This window comes from Lynx canadensis, chromosome A2 (genome assembly GCF_007474595.2).
Source record: "Lynx canadensis isolate LIC74 chromosome A2, mLynCan4.pri.v2, whole genome shotgun sequence".
NCBI classification, from domain to species: domain Eukaryota; kingdom Metazoa; phylum Chordata; class Mammalia; order Carnivora; family Felidae; genus Lynx; species Lynx canadensis.
In genome coordinates, this window is record NC_044304.2 from 74,687,160 (window position 1) to 74,711,333 (window position 24,174).

The following is a 24,174-nucleotide window of genomic DNA, read 5'->3' on the forward strand; positions in this document are numbered from 1 at the left end:
AGCCGTCAGAAATTTCAAATAAAAATGAAAGCCCTGAAATGTCACACACCAACAAAGATTAGTTTGTCTTTTAAACAAAGGGTTTGATTGCATTTGGATACCAAGCATTTGATGAGAGAGAGGGAGAAACAGAGAGAGAGAGAGAGAGAGAGAGAGGACAGAGGGAACACGCATGGTTAAGGCTGGCACCAAGTTGACTTAATTATGTTGTAGGCATTGACTTGATTATTTCACAGGCAGTGGTCTGGAATTTAGGAATAATCTGTTTGGGGTGATTTGCAGCTTGGAAATAATCAAATTTGGAAAAGAATCTTTTGCAGCAGACTTTCTCTTCCTCTACCTAATCATGGTGGCTAACGGTTGATTAGTCCAGATAGTCCAAGCCTTGGAAGGATCTCCCATTTTGTGGTAGCACAGCCTAGAGCTGTATGATACCTTTCATATATCCTACAATTCCTCAATATTTGAGACATCTGTTATAAGAAAACTTGCCTCTTAAAGCTATGTATTTCTTTAGTAAAATATTAATTTCCTGCCTCCTCTCTCTTCAGTGGGTTCTTCTCTGTGTCTCTAGCACATGGTATACAAACACTGCCCTCATCCTTTTAGGAGATGCCTGTGGCTGTGGGGACCACTAGCATTCTGAAGCAGTGGCTTAGGACAGGAAAGGGCTTTCCTGGAGACTTGCATTGGTCCATAATTGCTCCTGTTTTTTTAAGGCATTTTCTAAAGTTTATTTATTTTGAGCGAGCGAGCGAGTGCACATGCAGGTGCTCAAGCTGGAAAGGGGAAGAGAGAGAGAGGGAGAGAGAGAATCCCTAGCAGGCTCCATGCTGTCAGCACAGAGCCCGACACGGGGCTTGATCCCATGAACCGTGAGATCATGACCTGAGCTGAAATAGTCAGACCCAGCCAACTAAGCCACTCAGGCGCCCCTAGAATTGCTCCTGTTACATATAGAAAATGAATCTGAAATCAAGTACCTCTATTCCAGTGTTTTCTTTAAGTGTCACCAGGAATATTTGCAGAAGAGGTGAGTTAAAATTCAGATTCCTGGGTCTAGTTACAAACTTAGCAGAATCTCTTAAGTAAGACATTCATTTTTAATAACTTCCTCTGGTAATTCAAAGGCTCAGTGAAGTTTGCAAAACACATTGCTTTAGGGAAAGGACTTTGGTTGAGAATTTGTGGTGATATATGATCTCCTGGGTCCACTTTGGGGTTATAATATGGTGAGTAAGCCTTCTACTTCTCCATGACTTATAAATTTATCTCCAGTGTAGTGAAGAGAGAGAGGTGAAGCGCAGAACCCTTATGGAATGCTTGAAAAATACCCTTATGTTTAAAATAGCTTACTTAAATTTCAAAGAGATCAGTCACTTTGAAATATTGGAAGTGTTTCATCAAGGGACAGATGTCTTCCTTGTTAGGGATGTTGTAGAGCATAGAAGGCTGGATCTGTGTCATCTGATTCTGTAAAAAAAAAAAACACTATAATTTTAGAGTGATGCTACTCAATGCATCAATCACAAAAAGAAATGCCTCAAAAAACTGCAGCATATTTTTGGTAGGTGATAGAGGAGATGGGGTGAGTTTGAAAGATTTATATATAATTACACTGAGTTTGTCTGTTTTATCATGGAAGTTATAGTAGTGAGATTGCTTAAGTGCCTAGTAGAGAGTGTGGTCAAAACTCAGAGGATAATTTTAGTCTCCTGTGGGAGAAACCCTATTTGCTAGGAAGTAGACCATTCAGTGTCAAGTTAGATTTTTAAAAATATTTTTTTAAGGATTTATGTGTCTGTATTCTTTGAGGGGGAGAGGGGCAGAGAGAGAGAGATTGAGAATTCCAAGCAGGCTCTGTGCTGCCAGCACAGAGCCCAATGTGGGGCTCAAACTCAGGAAGCCAAGACCTGAGAGAGCTGAAACAGAGTTGGATGTTTTACCAACTGAGCCCCCAGGCGCCCCATGTCTATATTCCTAATGGATATTGTTTTATAGGTTTTTTTCTGTGATGGTTTATCTCGTTTTAGTATCTGAGTAATAACGGTTTCAAAGAATGAATTGGGAAGTGGCCCCTCTCCTATTTTTGGAAGAGTTTATGAAGGATTGGTGTTAATTCTTTTAATATTTGTAGAAATCACCATTGAAGCCATCTAGGCTTCATTTTGTTTTATTTGTGGGAAGTTTTTGATTGCTGATAAATTCTCTTTATTTGTCTTAGGTCTATGCAGATTTGCTATTTCTTTCTGAGTCAGTTTTGTAGTTTGTGTCTTTCTAGGAATTTTCCATTTCAATTAGTTTGTGTATCTGCCTTGTTGACATACAGTTGTTCATCGTGTTCTTTTATATGGTAGTATTACTTTTAATTTTTGTAAGACTGGTTGCAAATGTCATCTGTTTCATTGCTAGTTTTACTAATTTCAGTCTTCTCTCTTTGTTCCGTGGCCAGTCTACCTAAAGGCTTGTCAGTTTTGTTAATCGCTCCAAAGAACCAACTTTTGGTTCCACTGATTTTCTCTGTTGTTTTTCTGTTCTCTGTTCCATTTACTTCCACTCAATCTTTATTTTTTCCTTTCTTCTATTTGCTTTGGGTTTTGTTTGTGTTTAGTTTAACATGGAAGGTTAGATAAGTGATTTGACGTCTTTTTAATACAGGTGCTTATAGCTCTAAATTTCTCATTAAGAAATTTAGCTGCATTCCATAAGTGTTGCTATGTTGTTTTCATTTATCTCAAAGTATATCTAATTTCCTTTATGATTTTCTTTGATATGTTGGTTATTTAGGAGTATGTTGTTTTATTTCCATATTTGTTAATTTTCTAAATTACCCTTGTTAGTAGTTACTAATTTCATTCAGTTGTAGTTGGATAACATACTTTATGTGATTTCAGTCCTTTTAGAGTTGTGAGGGTGGGATTTGGATGAAGATGGTCAAAGGTACAAACTTCCAATTATAAGGTAAATAAGTTACAGGATGTAATGTACAGCTTGATGACCATAGTTACAATACCATATTGTATATTGAACATTGCTGAAAAGGTAGATCTTAAAAGTTCTCATTATAAGAAAAAAATTTGTAACTGTGTGATGATGGATGTTAACTAAACTTAGTGTGGTCATCATTTCACACTATATACATGTATTCAAATCATGAAATTACACACCTTTCTTATACAGTGTTACGTATCTAATTGCATCTCAGTAAAACTGGAAAAATAAATTTATGGAGGCTTGTTTTATAGTCTAACATGTTGTCTATCCTGGAGGATGGTCCATATCCACTTGAGAATAATTATAGTCTGCTGTTGTTGAATAAAGTTTTCTATAGATGTGTGTTAGGACTTCTTGGCTTATAGTGTGTTCAGATCATTGATTTCCTTATTGGTTTTCTGTCTAGTTGTTCTATCCAGTATTGAAACTAAGGTATTGGAATCTTCAACTATTATTTTTGAATTCTCTGTTCTCTTCAGTTCTACCAGTTTTAGCTTCATATATTTTGGTACATTTTCATTAGGTGCGTAAGTGTTTCTATTTATTGTATCTTCTTCACAAATTGACCTTTTGTCATTATAAAATGGCCTGCTTTGTATTTAGTAACGTTTTTTTCCTTAAAGTCTATTTTGTCTGATATAGACACTTTAGCTCTCTTTTGGTTACTCTTTGCATGGTATATCTTTTTCATTCTTATACTTTCAACCTATTTGTGTCTTAGAATCTAAATTGTGTCTCTTGCAGACATTAGGTAGTTTCATATTTTTTATCCATCTGCCGATCTCTGCCTTTTAATTGTAGTGTTTCGTTTATTTACATTTAATATAATTACTGATAAAGTAAGATTTATGTCTACCATTTATATTTTATTTATTTGTTTCTCAGTTCTTCCTCACTGCCTTTTTTTGTGTTAAATAAGTATTTTATAGAATGCCATTTAAAAGTTTCTTAAGGTTTATTTATTTATTTGAGAGAATGAGGAAGCAGAGGAGGGGCAGAGAGAGAGAGCGAGGGAGAGAGAGAATCCCAGGCAGACTTCACACTGTCAGCACAGAACCTGATGCAGGGCTCGAACTCATGAACCACGAGATCATGATCTGAGCTGAAACCGAGTCAGATGCTTAACCGACTGAGCCACCCAGGTGCCCCTATAGCATGCCATTTTAATTCCCTTGTTTCTTTTATGATGATTTTTAATACTAACTTAATTTTAATAGTATACAAAATTTTGCTCCTGTGTAGCTCCATTTCTTCTCCCCTTTTACGTGCTGTGATTCTCAAATTACATATGTACATATTGTATATCCATCAACAAGATTTGTTATTGCTGCCTTATGCAATTGTCTTTTAAATCAGATAGAATAAAACAATGAGTTACAAACGAAAAATATATTTATACTGTATTTTACATTTACTTATGAAAGTTACTGCCTATTTCAAAATATTTCTCATGAAATCGACTCTACTAAGTAATCATTGGATTATTTCCCCATTCTCAAGACTAAAGCAAGATCAGGTAGGAAATATCTAGTGTGTAGCATATTTATTAAATATAACTATAGTTAAAAACAAAGTAATGTAAAGAATTAGCCTTTAGCTTTATTGTAAATAAGTCTATACCTACATTTTCTTAGTCTGTTTTAGATCACTGAGAAAATGTTTCAGACTCCTCTTAATAGTTTTACCTCTTAATAGTTTTATAGTTCTGTAGTTAGGAGCTAGTAAGTATTACATAAGACTTAACAAAATAGGTACAACGTTCTGTGTTTTTTTTTTTTTTTTCCTTCTGGGTCCTTGTAGCTTTTATCAGATTCTTAGAAAGAACCTTAAAATGCTTAAACATCAGCTGGTCTAAAGTATTAAGGGATTCTTTTGCTTAAACATTTCCCTAAAATTCTTGAAGAGCAGGAAGAATGAAGTCATTGGTGGATGCTAGAACTACTGGCATACAGGCACCCAGTATGGTTTATTGTGGTTTTGATCATAGTCCTTGCCCCTCAAAGACTCAGATTATCTCGGTCCCGCAGGATTAGTCCAGGTGTTAGAATGGCTAGCATCAAAAAGACAAGATGCAAAAAGTGTTGGAGAGGATGGGGTGAAAAGGGAACTTTTGTGCACTGTTGGTGGGAATGTAAGTTGGTGCAACCACTGTGAAAAACAGTATGTGAAAAACTTTCTGGGGTTTCTCAGAAAGTTAAAAACAGAACTACCAAATTGTCCAGCATTTTCACTACTTTGTATTTCTTCAAAGAAAATGAAAATATGGATTTGAAAAGGTATGTGCACCCCTGTACTTATTGCAGGATTATATATAATAGTGAGGGTATGGGAGCAACCTAAGAGTCCAGTGATAGATGAATTGATAAAAAAGATGTGAGGGGCTCCAGGGTGGCTCAGTCAGTTAAGCACCCAATTTCAGCTCAGATCATGATCTCATGGCTCGGGAGTTCAAGCCCCACTTTGGGCTCTGTGCTGACAGCTCAGAGCCTGGGGCCTGCTTCGGATTCTGTGTCTCCCTCTCTCTCTACCCCTTCCCCACTCATGCTCTGTCTCTCTGTATCTCTCAAAAATAAATAAATGTTAAAAAATTTTGAAAAAAAAATGCAATATATATATCATGGAATATTACTCAGCGGTGAAAATGGAATGAAATGTTGTCATTTGGGGCAACATGGATGGACCTAGAGGGTATTATGCTAAGTGAAATAAGTCAGAGGAAGATAAATACCGTATGACTTCACTTGCATGTGGGATCTAAGAAACTAAACCAATGAACAAACAAAGAATGAAAAACCCAGATACAGACTCATACATACAGAGAACAAATTGATGGTTGCCAGAGGAGAGTGGGTAAGGGGATGGGTGAAGTATTTTATAACTCCCAGTTATAAAATATATAAATAAATATTTTATAATGTCCAGTTATAAAATATGTAAAGAATGGGGATGAAAAGTACGACATGGGGAATATAGTCAGCATATGGTCATAATTTTATATGGTGACAGGTGGTATAGATCACTTGTCTTGGTGATCCCTACATAATGTATAGAAGTGTCTAATCACTGTGCTGTACATCTGAAACTGATACAACATTGTACGTCAGTTACACTTCAGTAATTGTAAAAAAGTAAACACAACAATATGCTAAAAAAAAAAGATTAGTCCAGTTATTGTGATTGTGTCAACACCAATTTGTGGCACATGCCCTCCATGACTCCAGGTTCCTTATCACACGCTTTTAAAATAATTATTTTGAGGGGTACCTGGATGACTCATTGGGTTAAGCATCTGCCTCTTGATTTCGGCTCTGGTCATGATCTCCCACTTCATGGGATTGAGCCCCGTGTCGGGCTCTGTGCTGACAGTGTGGAGCCCTCTTGGGATTCTCTCTCTTCCTCTCTCTCTCTGCCCCTCCCCCACTTGCACTCTCTCAAAAATAAATAAACATTTAAAAACTTGTAAAAAAATAATTATTTTGATCTATTATTTAAGGGATAATAAAAATTCTTAATCTAGCCTTCACGTCACTGTAGCCTACATTTTTCCAGTTGTCCATCCACAGAAACTAGAATTCTGTGTATAGAGGTGGCCCAGGTAAACGAAGAGGGATTCGCTGGAGACGACCAGGGAGAAATCTACACTGATCCTCAAAGTGCCCTTGATGAAACCCTTTAGAGCATGGTTATAGAGCAACCTCTTTGGGGTTACATAGTAATGCTGTTGACTTCCCTATCATCACTGAAGACCCTGCTTCCTCAAGTTGAAATAGAGACTATCAGTATGTAAGTTTGTGTGTGTGGGCGTGTGTGGTTTTTGAGGGAAACTTTTAGAGTAAAGTATGGCACGCATGTATTAAGCTGCAAAAATCTTAGGTGTACAGCTTGGTAAAATTTTACATATATCTGTAACATGCAATGTGTGTTGCTGCCATGCAGGTGAAGTAAAGAGCATTTCTAGAACCCAGTAGGCTCCTTCATGCCCCTTCCAAAGTAATACTTCTCTTCTGCTCACTTCCTCCTACTACCAGGGAGCCATTATTCTGATTCTGCTCTCGTAGGTTAGTTTCCCCTGGTCTTTATATTCATATAAATGGAATCATACTGTATGTACTCTTTTGAGTCTTCCTTGTTTCACTCATCACGGTATATATAAGATTCATCCATGTTGCAGTGTGTAGGAGTTCATTTATTTTATTCATGAATAGCATTACATGGCACAGTATCCCACAATGTATACATCCTCCAGTTGATGGCCATTTGATTTGTTTCTAGTATTTGGCTATTCGGTGTAAATCTGCCACACACATTCTTTTATGTATCTTTTGGTGGTCAAAACCACCGATTTCTCTTGGGGTAATATCTGGGAGTGGAATTACTGATTCATCAGCATTATTTAGCTTTAGGAGATACTGCCAAATCGTTTTCCAAAGTAGAATACCAAACTTGCACCCCCATCAGCAATTGTGAGAGTTTAGAAAGCCTGTATCTGCAAATGATAAGTTTGGTGTTGCAAACTGAATTGTGTTTGTTCTCTGCTGTATCCGCGTAGGACTCCTGTTGCTTAATGAAAAAAATGATTTGTTTATACATAGTCTTGGAAACATTTCTCTCTCAAGGACCTTGTCAATGTATTGTGTTTAAGTTGGGTGGTGGTGGGGTGGACACCATTCTTTTTTTAAATGTTTGTTTTTGAGACAGAGAGAGAGAGAGAGAGAGAGAGTGAGCAGGGGAGGGGCAGAGAGAGAGGGAGACACAGAATCTGAAGCAGGCTCCAGGCTCCAAGCTGTCAGCACAGAGCCCGACGCGGGGCTCGAACCCACAGACCATGAGATCAAGACCTGAGCTGAAGTCAGACGCTTAACCGACTGAGCCACCCGGGTGCCCCGGTCATTTTTAACTCACAGTACAGTTCACACATGCAGAGGAAATGTACAGATGGTGTCTGTGTAGTTACGGGGTGGGGCAGGAGATGGTGGCGTAAATTGTGTCATGGTGGCAGGGGTTCGCTGGGACGCTATATTCTGCCTCCTGTCCTCTGGGAACAGTGTCTCTGGCCCACAAGTGGCTTTCTCTGCAGGTGTCTGTGGTTTGATGACTTATCACCTGCATCCCTGGGCTCAAGCAGGGCCCAGCGGCGTGCTTTGACTGACTCACCTCATCTTGGTTTCTCTTGGCGGTGTGTATGTTCCTTTCCCATCTGGCTGGCCTGATGTTGGGCTCTGATCCCCAGCCCTCGCTACAGAGCCACGTGGTCACTGCCACAGCAACCAGCCTTTCTTCCAATCTGGCGGCTTTCCTGGCCAGACTTCCAAGGAACTGTGCGTTTACCACGTGAGTATCAAGGGCAGCTCAGGGAGTTTAAACTTCGGGGTCTGTTTCCCCTGGTTGCATGGTATAGCTGGAGTGATGTAGCTGTGCCCTAGGCTGGTGAGAAGGGCAAGCTGAGAAGTGATCTTTGTAGAGTACCCAGTGGGGTGTGAGGGCCAAAGCTCTCCTTTGCCCTTGACATTATCCCCACTCCAAAGGGAAGAGGGGAAAATTGGGATGCACTTTTCTCCCATCGCTTATTCTCTTCTCCGTGGAGGGGAAGGCTTTCCTCTTCTTTCTTTTATATCCTCGTGCCACAGAGCTTGCCCCACTGTCATGGTGAAGGAGGCATTTGATTCCTTGGGAGCAAGGACTCTTACCATCCTGGCTTTGTTTGCCTCTTTAGCATTTGTGATAGACTAAAGAGAGAAATGAAGGATTATGGAAAATTTGCACTCAAGGCATTTTGCATCTGTGCTCATCTGGTTTGCATTAAGGATTGGGTGATTTCATATTCAGAGAGAAATTACGTGTCCAGGGTGTCCTGGGGCTGACAAGAGGGAGTAGGGGACTCACTGTTTAATGGATGTGGGGTTTCTTTTGGGGATGGTGAAAAGTTCTGGAAATGGATAGGGGTAGTGGTCACACAACACTGGGATTGGACTTGATACCACTGACTTGTGCACTTAAGAAATGGTTAAAATGGTGAATTTTATGTTCCATATCATTACAGTAGAAACCACTAAACAAACAGAAACCGAATTGGGTATTTTCTGTTAGGCAGCATTACGGGCAATTTACATACATTAACTCGGTTAAGCCTCATAGTATACCTGTGCAGTAGGTGGTATTACTATCCCTAGTTTACAGATGAGGAGCCTGGAGCCCAGAAAGGAGAAGCCTAAGCGGTTTGCTTGAGGTCACTTAGTGAAATATGGGTTTGGGCCTTGATCTGGGAAATTTGGTTCCAGAGAGCCCACATCTTCTGAAATGACTAAAAACTTTGCAGAGGCCGTGTTCTTTTCATCAGTTCATTGAAGTTCTTCTGCAGTGTCGAGTTGAGAACTCCGGTAGTCGCCCAAAGTGGGGGAAAAGTTGTATGTGGCCTGGTACCTGAAATGGTCTCTTTTCCTTACAAGTCATTCGTTGCTTTATGCATCATCATATTTAATCCCTGGGATCTCTTGGTTGCCTTCTTTGTAACTTTTGGATTTTATATACTAGGTTTTCTTAAACTGGGGAAGACCTATGTGACAGTCACCTGTTTTTGGTTAGGTGGTAGTTTTATCCAAGCAGCTCAAATTAATAACCGTGATGCCCAGAATCTCGGGGAACCTTGAAGGAGACACTGGCAATTTGGAGTCTTTGTGCCTCGAAAGGTGGGTTTGGAAAAGTCATAAGGAATCCTTGAATATCTAAATTCATTTCATTTCTTACAAGATGAACATCCTATAGAATCTTTACCGCTCACGGTCAAGTTGAGCACCAGGAGGAGTGGGAGAAGAAGTGCCACTGAGTGTGGCCTCACATATAGGGAAAGAGAGCCAACCATAGATGTGGGTCATCTACCAGACCGACAAAGGGCAGGTTTCTACAAAGGGTCCATTTTTCCTAAGTCATCAGTGAACTTGCGGGTGTTCTAGGTCTGCTTCTTAGAAACGTGCATATGCTAGGCATGTGAGTTCCTCTTAAGTTCAGCTCCCTTGAATCACTCCATTTTCATCCTTCCAGGTGTTTTTCTAGAGCCTTCCAACTCCGTAAATTCTGTAGGATCTATCACAGAAACTCTGTAGCGTTGTGTAACGGTTCCTATTCTTTGTCCCTGTGTGTGGCAGAAATTGCAGGCTGCCTCTAGTATCCCTTCTTCCTTTCCCGATTGGTAACACAACCCTAATTTTTGCTGCACATAGGGCTATCCAGCTAAAGATAGCATTTCCCAACCTCATTTGCAGCTCCACATGGCCAACTCAACTCCGTGTGAGTTGACCCTGATCAGAGGGAGGTGGGCCGAAGGCACACAAATAGAACTTCTACATCTTGGTCTTAAGGGTGGAGGCTTGTGTTTTGTTGCCCGCTCTCCTTCCCCATTGTGAATGGGGACGGCAGGGTGGGAGGTGGAGCTGAGACCTTACACTATTCAATGAACATCGTGCCAGCTCACCTGTTAAGTGTGGCAGGAAAATGAGGTGGGAGGAGCCTGGGTCCATCTCACTGTGGAATAACCAGAACAGTCTGGGTTACTCTAGGACAGCTGCCTGACAGAGCAAGAGAACTCTGTCTCTACAGTAGCCACTATGCAAAACCTCCATCGTAAGGTTGAGTTCGAAGCATTTGAGGTTGCCATCTTTTGGTGTGTGAATCAAAAATTGTCCAATACCATCACTTTCCTGCAGTTCAGCTGAAGAATACACATGCATTTAATCAGTTGTTTTTCCATTGGATTTTGCACCTGTTGTCTGAGGATGCATACTGGGAAGGGCGAGAGTGCTTTAGGGAGGGTGCTAGCATGACTCAGACAAGGTGGAGAAATACTATCGGTTCAGAGCAAGAGACAGTGAGCAGGTGCTTGGTTACTGAGAAATTATCCAGATTCTGTCTGCTGAGAAGATTGATCTCCGTCGTTAAGACCTCCCTGGAGCCATCACAAGATGTTTTTATTCTAATTGGTTGGAAGGCAGCTACCTCAGTGGCCAAGTACATCCATGGACAGCTTTGAGGTTTGACCCCTGGGTGGTATTTTCATTAGAATCACGATGATGCTAAAGGTCCATCTGTACTGGGTCCAGTGCCAGTGGTAGTTGCTGATGATGCTATCAAGGGGCTATTTTCAGGTAGCCATGATACCTTAGAAGGGGTGACTTTGGTAAAAAATGTGTTGCTAGAACTGCAGAATGATTTGCTAAGATTTGGAAGCAGTCCAGGATAGTGGGGAGAGATTTTGGCGTTAGTAGGTATGGGTTCGAATGCCTACCTCTCACTTCCCAGCTCTGTAGTCTCGGGGCGAGTCTTTTGGAACCTACCTTTCCACTTCAGAAAACGCCAAATAATGATGCAGATTTTTCAGGCTGCAGTTAGAATCTGACTTAACATTTTATTGTATTTTTTAAAGCTTATTTATTTATTTTGAGAGAGAGAGACAAACAGACAGTAGGGGGAGGTGGGGAGAGACAGAGAGAGGGGGAGAGAATCCCAAGCAGGCTCCATGCTATCAGTGCAGAGCCCGACATGGGGCTCGATCTCATGAACTGTGAAATCATGACCTGAGCCCGAATCAAGAGCCGGACGCTTAACTGACTGAGCCACCCAGGTGCCCCTGACTTAATATTTTAAATATTGGCACAGTATATAGTATTTCCATAGAATATAAATGGTGGCTATTTTTCATTTCTTTGGATTTCAGTGTCTTTGTCATGGTGGCAAATTAGTGCTATATTTACATGTCTTTAATCTTGCTTTAGAATCGATGACAAAAAGAGGATCTAAGGATATACTCCACACATCTATTTGGGGCAACTGGGGAAGTGCCCTGCTTAAATTAAGAGAACCTGGCACATAACACCTATTTCCTTTGGTCACACGCAGGTGTGCTAATGAGGTGCCCCAGAACCACAGGTGGAGACAGACCTTTTGACAGCTGCCTTCTCTCGGGTACCTTCCAGGCCCCGTGTGGCCCTCATCCTCAGGTCTAGGGAAACAGACCCATGGAATCTTTTGAGAATCCTGATCCCTGTTCATGCAGAGAACCAGCTTTGGGTAAGACCAAGACAGAGAGGCATTTTCTCTCTCCCTTTCCTCTCAAAGCTCTCTACGTATCCACTCTGTGAGGCTCTTTGAGAAAACTGTTCAGGTTGTAAGGGAAGAGCTGGACCCTGTGGGTAAGATGGAAAAGGCATCAACCTTGTCTCCGCTGGAAGCTCTAAACTTACTCTTGGAAACGCTAGTGAAACGTTCATGGTGATAACGGTGAGAAACAAAACCAGTCTTACCAGCTTCCTCGTTGAACTTGTAGTTGAGTTGTAGAGCTGGAGGAGACGTGAGCGATCAGATCTGTGTCCTCAGACCTGGGTCATTTGTTTATTAGCCTACTGCTGAAGCTGTGTAGACAGACCCCGTTTGGGATCTGTTACATTTGCTGTACCCAGACCCATCTCTCTTCTTGTGACTTGACTACTTCCTCAGTAGAATTAAGGGTTTAATAATTAACTCTTCTTACTGACATTTATGAAATAAGGAGTTAAACCCTCTGTACCCAGTCCAGTGTATAGTAAAACCTTGGATTGCGAGTAACTTGTTCTGCGAGCATTCCACAAGATGAGCAAACATTTCTAATAAGTTTTAGCTTCATAAACAAGCGATGTCTTGCAATGTGAGTAGTATGTGTCGCTGAATGTCACATGATCACCACTGAGCCAATGGTTCTTGAAATTCACTTTGATATACAAGTGCTTTGGATTACAAGCATGTTTCTGGAACGAATTATGCTCGCAAACCAAGGTTTTTCTGTATTTGATACCCCTGTAGACAAGATGAGCTAATCTAAGTAGATGCACTTAAGTGATACTACCTGTGGTGAATGGATATTATTCAACTGCGGGGTTTCATTTTTTTCTGGGTTGCTGCAGGTAACAATTGTGGAGTTACTGTACAGGCAGGCTATAGACGTTGAAAGAATATTTCCTATATTGGCCGTGCCTTCTGCAGTGTAGAGTGGAGGTTTAGGAATCAGAGATATACCCAGGGATTTATCAAATAATCACAATCGTGCAGAACAAAAATAATAATCCTGGGGCCCAGATAAACGAAGTTTATCTCCTTTTAAAAACCTTTTTCATTTTGATAAGAACACAATATGAGGTCTGCCCTCTTAATATATTTTCAGTGTACAGGGAAGTACTGTTAACATAGGTACAGTGTTTTACAGCAGATCTCTAGAACCTGTTCATCATGCTTAGCTGAAACTTTATGCCCATCCATTAGCAACTCCTTATCGCCCCTTTCCCCCAGCCCTTGGCAACCGCTGTTCTACTCTTTGATTCTATGGATTTGACTATTTTAGATATCCCTTAGGAGCGGAATCTTGAAGCAGCTGTTCTTTAGTGACTGGCTTATTTCACTTGTCATGATTTCCTCAGGGTTCATCCATGTTGTTGCATATTTCAGAATTTCCTTCTTTTTTCCAGGCTGCCTAATATTCCATTGTATGCACAGACCACATTTTCTTTATCCATTCATCTGCCAGTGGACATTTGGGTTGCTTGACTATTTTGAGTGGTGCTGCAGTGAACAAGGGAGTGTAGATATTTCTTAAAGATCCTGATCTCCATTCTTTTGGGTAAATACCCAGAAGTGGGATTGCTGGATCATTGAACCTGAAATCTGACCTAACGTCTGGGTAATCCTCACCTCGTTTCTGATTTTCTTCCTTTCTGCTCTCTCATTCTACTGCTGTTGTTATACTCCTTGACCCTTTTCTATATGAGCTTGTAAGGTGAAATTAAATAGTATTTTTATTTAGTATATTGCTGAATGTTTTATGTTCCCTTTTAAAAAAACTCATGGAACTGGTAAAGATGGACAGACCTGTGTTTAAAATGTGCCTTTTCCAGGGGCACCTGGGTGGCTCAGTCAGTTGGGCGTCTGACTTTGTCTCAGGTCATGATCTCACAGTTCGTGGGCTTGAGCCCCGTGTCGGGCTCTGTGCTGACAGCTTGGAGCCTGGAGCCTGTTTCAGATTCTGTGTCTCCCTCTCTCTTTGCCCCTCCCTCACTTGCGCTGTCTCAAAAATGAATAAACATTTAAAAAAATGTGCCTTTTCCAATTACATGTTATTTGGCTCAAGAGAAGCCCTTTAGCCTCTGTGAATTTCACTTCTGTCATTTGTGAAATTTGGAAAACACTTAAGGGACTGTTGAAACCATTAGTAGGTCACGGAGGTAAAACATTTAGCACAGTGCTTAGGATAGAGTAAGTTCTCCATACATGGTAGGCACTGTTTTGTAAATCATGTAAATTGAGCATTTTACATTCCTCTTAGAATAAAATCTCTGCTAAGTTGGCTGTTTATTTGCATGTGCTCTTTGGATTTTTCTTTTCTGTAAGTCACTGGATTTCTTTTATATTTTCCTTTATATTTACATTAACCCTCCTTTCACTCTGGTTTTTTAATAGGAAAGTTTTAGAAAATGGTTACAGGATGGATGAATTACTGATGATCTTTCAAGTGTTTTCAATCTGATCTGTAACTAAGTGTCCTGTTTAAGAAATTGTGACTTTACAGTTATGAATGTGACAAATGTTAATTGCCGAATACCCGTTAATTAACCTACAACCCATGAATTAGGGATAGCCACTCTTTAAATGCATCTGTACTTCATGCCACCTGACCCCAATTTTGTTAAAAAAGAGAGCATTTGAAAATTGAGATTACAGAGACTACAGCTTTAGCTCCAGCTTTTTTCTGCTGAGCACCAGATTCTTGGTTCAGTACCCTTGGAGAATGTGGTTTTTATGGTTGTAGTATGGATGGACCGATGTTTGAACCAGATTCCTCTCCGATTGCCCTCATGGAATTCTAGGGATGCCCCCAGGCCCTAGAGGACCAGATGTTTCATTTCATTTTCTTTTCTTTTCTTTTCTTTGCTTTGCTTTGCTTTGCTTTGCTTTGCTTTTCTTCCCTTTTCTTCCCTTTCCTTTTCTCTCCTTTCCTTTTCTCTCCTTTCCTCTTTTCTTTTCTTGTTTTCTTTCCTCCTTTTTTCCTTTCCTTTCCTGTCCTTTTCTCTTTTCTTTACTCCTCTCTTTTTTCTCTTTTTTCTTTTCTTTCTTTCTTCTTTTTTTTTTAAAGTTTATTTATTTTGACACAGAGAGAGAGACAGAGCATATGAGCAGCAAAGGTGGGACAGAGAGAGAGGGGGAGAGAGAGAACCCCAAGGAGGCTCTGCATTACCAATGCAGAGCCCAACATAGGGCTCGGCCCCACGAACTGTGCGATCATGACCTGAACCGAAATCAGGAGTCAGATGCGTAACCGACTGAGCCACCCAGGTGCCCCGGGTCTGATGTTTCTGGCAAGATGTCGGGAAGTGTTGTGACCCAGTGGCCACCACAGCTGACCGTAGGCAGGAGCATTCCTGAATCTCACTAAGCATCAGGAGAAAGTGCAGCAGGTGTCTCTCAAGTTGGCTTGGAGGGGCTTTATCGGCACTGAGTCAAACAGAAATAAAACCTCCATCAAAGAAGAGAACCCTTGTTCATCCAGAGACGGCTGGGCCTTTGCCCGGGTATGTGCTGCCCACATAGTCCCGCTTGTGCTGATCCTGTCCACAGGCCCTGAAAAGCGTTCCTGCTGAAGAGTCCGGCCTGAAAGCAGAGACTGGGTTTGGCAGCCTGCCTCGTGTCTCTCTTGGCCGAGTAATTTGATGATTAGCCTCTTTGCTAGTCATCTTACCTTTCAGATGAGTGCGATTGGTGCCAGGAGCCCATGAATCTTTCACCCACATTTTACTTTTGCTGAAAATACCACTCTTTGATTCATGATGACTTCTTACAGACTATAGGTAGTACGGTTAATACGTAACAAAAAGATAACAGCTCACTGAAGCTGCCCGTTATGTTGTTCAGAAAACACAGATCTCTTTGTCACCTGTTCTATAAGGAGCCTTCCTGATGTCGGCTTGCCAAGGGGAAAATGATCCTTGCGTGATTTTGATTCCCGTTGTAGGCTGGGCGTGTGGGTTAAAAAAATGAGCTGTTGAGGCATTTGTATCATGCATGAGAGAGAGGCAAAGCGAAGACTTCATTCCACGCATGACCATCGCGAGTGACCAGACCTTTACCCTGATTTCCTTCCATCTGAGACTTCAGCTCTGTTTCTGTGGTTTGATGGCAGTATTGATACTTGGCGTTGGTAGTGACAGTAAGTGGCATGAATGCGTTGGGGGATTGAAGAGATACACGACAGAGATGAAACGATCAGCCTTTCTTCTTTTAAGTCTAGGGGCTCTTTGGTGTGCTGACCAGGATAATAGGGGGGTGCTGCAGACCTGAAAGGTCTAAACAGGGATCAGTCAGAGTGATAACATTGTGATGAGGGTGGGGAACTACTTCAGGGGGAAGGGGCAAGAGAGGCGATCTGTCTAACTTAATTTCCACAGCAGCACTGGGAGACAGAGAGGTGAGGACCTCAAGGTGCAGAGATGAAGTGGAGAGGGCAGTGGCCGTGAGGCAGCGTCTAGGAAAGCTGGCCCCCAGATTCACACCTGGACACCCACGGTCCTGCACACCAGCAAAGCTCACGTCTTTTGCAAGCAAATACCAGAAACTCTGACCCCAGGGATTTCACGAATAGCCACAGAAAATGGCTGATTAATTATGAGCCTTTTTGCCGAAGGCGAAAATAAAAGAAAGTTCCATCATTTCAGTCATTTTCCTAATGCTTTAGAAATGGAGTTTTTAATAGACTTCATGTTTGTAACGTCAGGAATTAGTCCCACGAAGGCCTGGATATTAGAAGTCTTATTTTCTATTTTCAGTACCCTCCGTGGCATGTACAATCAAAATGAAATCCCTTACCAGGAAAACGGTGTAAGTTCCTGGTGTTCCTCCTGGTAGCACAGAGACCCCCTACATGTCCATTTCATCCTGTGGTCGTGGGAATAGATGACTTAGCAGACATTAGACCATCTCCAGTAATAGAGCCAGGTTTCTGTCCCCTCCCTTCCTCACCTGTTTGTAGCCCTCACTTCACTGGAGGCCCTGATGTCTTCTAGAAGGGCCTTCTCTCCCTCTTGCTTTCGACCGTAGGCTCTTTGATGTTAGCTTGAAACATTGCTTTGCTACCAAAAATTGGACCTGCATCATGAATGTATAACCCAAGGCACATTTACCTGTATTTTAGCATTTTGGATGTTCTGCTTTGGAAATTGAGTTGCAGGGGAGTTTGTAACTAAAGAAAAATTAGGTGCCTTTAATGCTGTTTAGATTCTTTTGAGTACAGCTTCTATAATTATTTGGGAACTTCAGAAATTAAGAGTGAAACTGAGAAAGTTTCAGTCGGTAGAATTTAGGACATTTCTCTGAATGTGTCTTTTCTGTCACTGTCCCATCAACAAATACTTTCTGAGCCTCTTTGGACCCCTCATAGCAGAGGATCAGTCCCATTTTGCAGAGTCAGGTCAGTGTAGTGATGAAAAGTATGGGGTTTCCCAGATGAATTGAAAACTGTTGTCCAGACAACATCGGACATGAATATTCATGGTAGCATTATTCATATTAGCTAAAAGTGGGAACAGTGCAAATAGCCATCCAATAAGGAATGGTAAATAAAATGTGGCATATCTATACAATGGGATATTACTGTCTTAAAAAGGTTTAGCTGGCACAGGCTATACCATGAATGAACCTAGAAAACATTATGCTAAGTGAAAGAAGCCAGGCACAAAAAAGGCCATTTGTTAGATGATTCCATTTAAAAATTTATTTTTATTTTTTAATTTTTTTTAATCTTTATTTTTGAGAGAGAGAGAGAGATAGAGAGGGTGCGCGCATGAGTGGGGGAGGGGCAGAGAGCAGGGGAGACACAGAATACAAAGCAGGCTCCAGGCTCTGAGCTGTCAGCACAGAGCCCGATGTGGGGCTCGAACCCATGAACCTCGAGATCATGACCTGACCGAAGTCGGACGCTTAACTGACTGAGCCACCCAGGAGCCCCTAGATGATTCCGTTTATAGGAAATATCCAATATAGGCAAATCTGCATGGGTAGAAAGCAGATTAGCGGTTGGCAGGGGCTGGAGGAGGAAGGAATGGGGTCTTCCTTCGTAATGGGTACAGGATTTCCTTTTGGGGTGATGAAAATGTTCTAACACTAGATAGTGGTGACAGTTGCACACAGCATGAATGTACTAAATGCCACCAAAGGGTTCATTTCAAAATGGTTAAAATGGTGAATTGTATGTTACATGGGTTTCACCACAATTAAAACAACAACAACAACAACAACAACAACAAAACAAAACCCAAAGGCATTGGGGGGTAGATTTAGACTTCCCCATGTTTGAGTCCTGGCTCTACCACCCACTTGCTGTGTGAGTTTGCAGGACTTACGTAATCTCTCTGAGCTTCTGTTTCTTGGTTTGTAACAATGGCCTTCACTACTTTACCCGGTGCCAGTGGTGGGGCTTACATGATATAGGGTGATAGACATGAGATAGTCTGAAATAAAAAGAGATATTAAATACATCCTGCCTTTAGGTTTTCCTGGAGAACCAAGTGTGACCTCCAAAGTCGCCTTAGAGAGTACTGGAAGTCTTTGGTAAAGTCTCTCAAGAGGTGCCAAAGGCGGTATATATGGAGTGATACACAGCAGAGGATTCTGGAGATGCTTTTCACCTCACCTGTTTTCCATCAGCCCATTTACTGTGGCCTTGTGGCTCCCTAAACACCCTCCTCTCTTCTTGCTTTCTTTCTCAAGACCAGAACTTCTCTCCGTGCGCCTCCACTGTCTCCTCACCTTTCCTCTCTTGCTTCCTTTTCTCCCCTTTTTCACTTGACGGAGCTCCCTACCTTCCTACCATGTATCAATTTACCCTCTGTCTGAGCCTTTTCGGCTCTGCAGAAATACCTACCACCCCGATCTGCACCCCAAGGCTCTCCAACTTCAAAGAAGAAAGGCTGATAGTTTTATCCTTGTTGCAGGAAACTTATGTTTATGTGGTAAATAGCCTTCCTTCATCTTCCCTGGTCTTAAAAACGAATCACCTGTGAATCTTTTGTCATTTTTTTTTTTTGGTCTTTTTTTTTTTTTTAATGAAGGATGGAGACATGTTACTTAAAAATGATAATCTATTTTGATTAATGACCTTGTACCTCCAAGTAGGAAAAAAAAAACATTAGAAATAAATGAAAGAAAATGCCATTCTTCTAATGGGAAGAAGGAGAAGAGAGAAGAGAAAAACACTTTGAAGGGGGCTCTCATTTGCTTTAGCTGACAGCCGTCGTGAGGCTGCTGGACGGGTGAAGAGTGAATATGGTTGGTGGGGGTGGAGATTGTATTTTGGGCGGGATTCTTGGTCATAATCATAAGTGCTGAGTCTTTGGGTGAGAAGCTCATTCAGATCTCAGGAACCCCGTGAGGCAGTGATTGAGGAAACTGAGGCTCCCAGAGGCTTAATACATGAGTGAAATGTGGCCAAGTCTGGATTCCAACCCAGGCCACGGGACTCAAATGCTCAGCTGTCACCCGCTCTGTGCTGGGCCTCAGGCAAAGGTGTGCACCCTCCTTCCTTGTGTCTCCTTGCTCCATCCCAAACCCTGAACACTCCCAGCACATGGGCGTAAGCGCATTCACAGACACGGTGGGCATGCAGAAGAGGCAGGGTTTTGGATCTGGGGAGTTAGAAGGTTTATGACTCCGTCCTTTTCTCTTGTAGCTTCCATTTGTCCTCGATTCTTCTGCGGCTCTGCGGCTCCGCTTGGAGAGTCACCTGCAGCTCTGTTTGGAGCCTCGGGGGGGGGGGGGTGGCAGTGGATGGGGACATTTGCTATGGAGCCCCTGGCAGGGTGCCCAGCAGTGACCTGACGACCCTGTGTCTCAAGAACTTCTTGGGGCACACACTTAATGCTTCTGTGTGTGGTCCCTGCTTTTGTGTCTCAGGCCTTTGGTGGATAAACTTTGGCTGCCTGCCTGATGTGTGATTATTCTTTGTTCCCTAGGTCTGTTTACCATAGTACTTCTCTGTGTGTGCTTTGTTGGGGACACTGCAAATGTCTCTTTAGAAAGATTTTTGTGCACGGGTGGAACAGGGCCAACATTTGAAAGGTCATTTACCACCATGCTCTTCATAAAGCCACCACGGCGGCCTATTCCAGACAGGCGCGATTGTACTTACTTCCCTAGTTTTGAAGCTTTCTGGAAATTCCCTCCATGTCTTCATCGGCAAAACAATATCATTCTCAGGTTGAACTAATTCTTTCTGCCATATTACCTAAATCCGGCATGGGTCTGTCTTGTGTCCACTGGAGAGAAAAACATTGCCTGCTGTACATCATATACTCACATGTTGTGTCATACTCATCAAAACCTGCATCTCTTTTCGTTGTTCCCAGGACGAGAGCATGGCCTGAATACAACTCGGCTGGTAGCACTGTGCACTCTGAAACCTAGGCATGGTGTTGGGCCCCAGGGAGGTGTCACATAAATGACCAGGTTGTGTGGGTGGGGAAAGCTGGAGCTCTGTGAGGCTTGGAACTAGTGGGGACTTGTGACTAGCTGTCACAGTGGGTTTGATGAGCCTTTTAGCATGTTGGATTTCCGAGCCTGCTTGGTGGAGAGAAAGGGAAGCCTGACTTTTCTCCTGGTGGCTTTAATTACTCCATGGTGCCCACTCAGGGCGCTCTAGAAAACCAACCGCTATACTTGTTTTAGGCCACTACGGAAGCATGCGCATTCATAGCCGTAACTTGTACCTCGCTTGCTACCAAAGTGGTTTAGGCGCTAGGAAAAATCTGGCTCCCACAGCATCCAAAGGAGGTTGAGGGAATAAGAAAGAATTTTAAGACTGGCTCGAATAGCTTTCTCTTTTGCTTGGGAGTTTTGAGAAATGAGAATTATGTTTAGTATGATTTTTTTTTAATGTGATAGTCTTCTGCCTTCTTTTAACTTTTTATTTTGACACTGCTTCAGATTTATAGCAAAGTTCTAAGAGTGACATTCAAAATCAGGATAGAGTACTGTCCAGGCTATAGACCTGATGTGGGTTTCCCCAGTTGTGTCCTTTTTGGTACCACATCTTTTTAGTGTCTTTTGATCTCAAGCAATCCTCAGCCTTTCTTGGTAACAGGATATTGACAGTTCTGGACTCTCGGGCAGTTATTTTGTAGAATGCCACTCAGTTGGAGAACGCTTGTCTCCTTGTGATTTGATGATTTGGGCAGGAACACTGTAAAAGGGATGCAGTGTTCACAATGTGTCACTTCAGTGTGTCACATCAAGGTCTTGGAGATTGTAATAAGCAGAGTAATGCACCCTCATAACGTCTACGTGCTAATTTCTGGAACCCGTGAGTATCTTCCCTATCGTGGCAAAGGGGGCTTCATGGATGTGATGACGTGAAGGATGTTGAGATGGGGAGATTATCTTGGAAAATCCCAAGTCATCGCAGGGTCCTTAGGAAGGAAAGAGGGAGACAAGAGAGTCGGAGAAGGAGAGGGATGAAAGAAACAGAGGTTGTAACGATCAGGGCCTGGAGCCAAGGAACGTGGGTATATCCTCTGGGAGCTGGTAAAGGCGATGAAACAGGTGTGTGTCTTAGAGCCCCCGGAAGAAACGCAGCCCTGCAGACACTTCCAGGTTAGGCCAGCAAAACCCATTGTGAACTTCTGACCTTCAGAACAAATGATAGATCTGTGTTGTTTTCAGCTGCTGACTTTGCGGTACTGTGTCAGACCTGCAGCAGGAACCTGATACAAAGATCCACCTAGAAAGCTGGGCTGTTGAGAGGACATGAAGAAGAGTGCCGGGGGGTGGGGGGAGGGCTGCCTGGTGAGCAGGGGGGGGGGCTCTGCAACCCTCAGGACCTGGGGCCCCGTCCCCAGGGGGCTGTGTCGTGCAGCCCACAGTTGGCTGGCGGAGCAGTCCTGGTCACCCTCAGGTGGCTGTTCTTAAGATTTTCCATTAAGAGTGGCTTAAGGGGGCGCCTGGGTGGCTCAGTTGGTTAAGCATCTGACTCTTGGATTTTGGCTCAAGTCCTGATCTCACGGATTGTGAGTTAAAGCCCTATATTGGGCTCTGTGTGGACAGTGTAGAGCCTACCTGGATTCTCTCTCTCTTCCTCTTTCTCTGCCCCTCTCTGCCTCTCTCTTTCTGTCTTGCTCTCTCTCAAAATGAATAAATTAAAAAAAAAAAAAGAAGATGGCTCAGGCAGGGTAGGGCGACCGGTGGCTCCCAGGGCTTTCGTTTACTGTCTTCATTTGGGCTCTCCTTTATTTTTTATGTTTTATAAAAATGTTTGTTTATATTGAGAGAGAGGGAATGTACGCACGAGGGAGAGCACAAGCAGGGGAGGGGCAGAGACAGAGGGAGAGAGAGGGAATCCAAGCAGTCTCCAAGCTCTGCGTCCAACACGGAGCCAACACAAGGCTTGATCTCACGACCCTGAGTCATGACCTGAGCTGAAATCAAGAGCCAGACGCTTCACTGACTGAGCCGCCCAGGCGCCCCTGGGCTTTCCTTTAGATCCACGTAGAAAATGTGCTGCTGGTTTTACATTGATACTTGCAGGTAATTCAGTTTTGCTCTGGGGATCTAAGTAATCGACAGGGTCCACTACAGCTCTCTGGGGTTCTTTGTTGGCTGTGAGGATGAGACGGGGGGTGGAGAAGGTGAGGAGAATGCTTGCTCTGTTAGGCACCACACTTCATGTGTGTTTTCTTCTCGACAGCTGTCAGCAGTGCGAAGAGGCCGCTATGGTGAACCCACTTTACAAAAGTGGGAACAGACACTCAGAGGGCTAGAGTCACTCGCAACAAAATCACACAGTAGAGCTGGGGTTTTAAGACAGGTCAGTGGTACCCTGAGATTCTGGTCTCTTCGTTACACTATCTGACCCCTGGGAAAGCGGACCATGCTAATGTCTCTAATCCAGCAAACATCTAATGAGTGCTTATAACATGGTGAGGGCTTCAAAGAGTAAGAACGTGAATAAGACACATCTTATGTTTTCAAAAATCGTACAAATTTGATGATTTGAACATACCTTTGAGTGCACTAGGCCATGACACAATAACTGATTTTAAAACTTAAATTTTTTTTTTTAATCTTTATTTGCTTTTGGGAGAGAGAGAGAGAGTGCGAGTGGAGGAGAGGGCAGAGAGAGAAGGAGACACAGAATCCAAAGCAGCCTCCAGGCTCTGAGCTGTCAGCACAGAGCCCGACGTGGGGCTCGAACTCACGGATCACAAGATCATGACCTAAGCTGACACTTCACCAACTGAGCCACCCAGGCGCCCCCCAAAACAACTGGTTTTAAAGGGCCTCTAACAACATGGAACTTTAGTTAGATTGTGCAAAGAAAAACAAATTGAATTTTTTTCAAGTTTATTTATTTATTTTGAGAGAGACAGAGCGAGTGCGAACCGCGAAGTGGGAGAGAGAGTGGGAGAGAGAGAATCCTAAGCAGGCTCGCAGAGCCTGACATGGGGCTTGAACTCATGAAATTGTGAGATCATGAGTCAAAATCAAGAGTCAGAGGCTTACCCGAGTGAGCCTCCCAGGCACCCTGAGAAGCAAATGAATTTTGAAGTGTGAAGTAAAACAGAGGTCTTTGACCTTGTCTTTCAAAGGAGGCTGCTTTGAATGGGGTGTTGTTTTGGCAGATCTTGACAGAGGAATGCAGTCAGACACCTGCTGCTGGGGGAGAGTGCTTCCCATTAGTGTCAGGATGAGTGGTGGGGACAGCTCTTGCAAGACTGAATGGGAAGGGCCAGCACTGGCAGCTGTGAGCTCTGCCTTGGGTTTGGGTGCCTGGACATTCTCTTTTGATTTCCATCTAAGCAGGACAGGTCTTGGCTTGGCATGGCCAGTAACGTGCACCCAAAACTGACCGTGGGAGAGGGTGCTTTGGAGCTAGAGAGCTGGTGGCTGACAAGGACTCTTTAGAGAGAGCTCTCTAAAATAAAAAAAAATACATGTATTAGTAGTATGATGAACATGATAGCCCTTCTTTTTTAATTAATTTTTTTTTAATTTTAGAGAGAGAGAGAGAGCAAATGGGGGAAAGGGGCAGACGTAGAGGGAGGGAAAATTTCAAGCAGGCTCCATGCTCATTGCAGAGCCCGTTGCAGGGCTTGATGTCACAACCCTGGGATCATGTCCTGAGCC

The 24,174-nt window shown here is 42.7% G+C and overlaps 1 protein-coding gene across 2 annotated transcripts in view; it reads left to right on the forward strand.

Moving 5' to 3' along the window:
* AMPH (amphiphysin) overlaps positions 1 to 24,174 on the forward strand; it is a 251,490-nt gene that overhangs the window by 11,983 nt on the left and 215,333 nt on the right. The gene's annotated exons all lie outside the window — the stretch shown is intronic.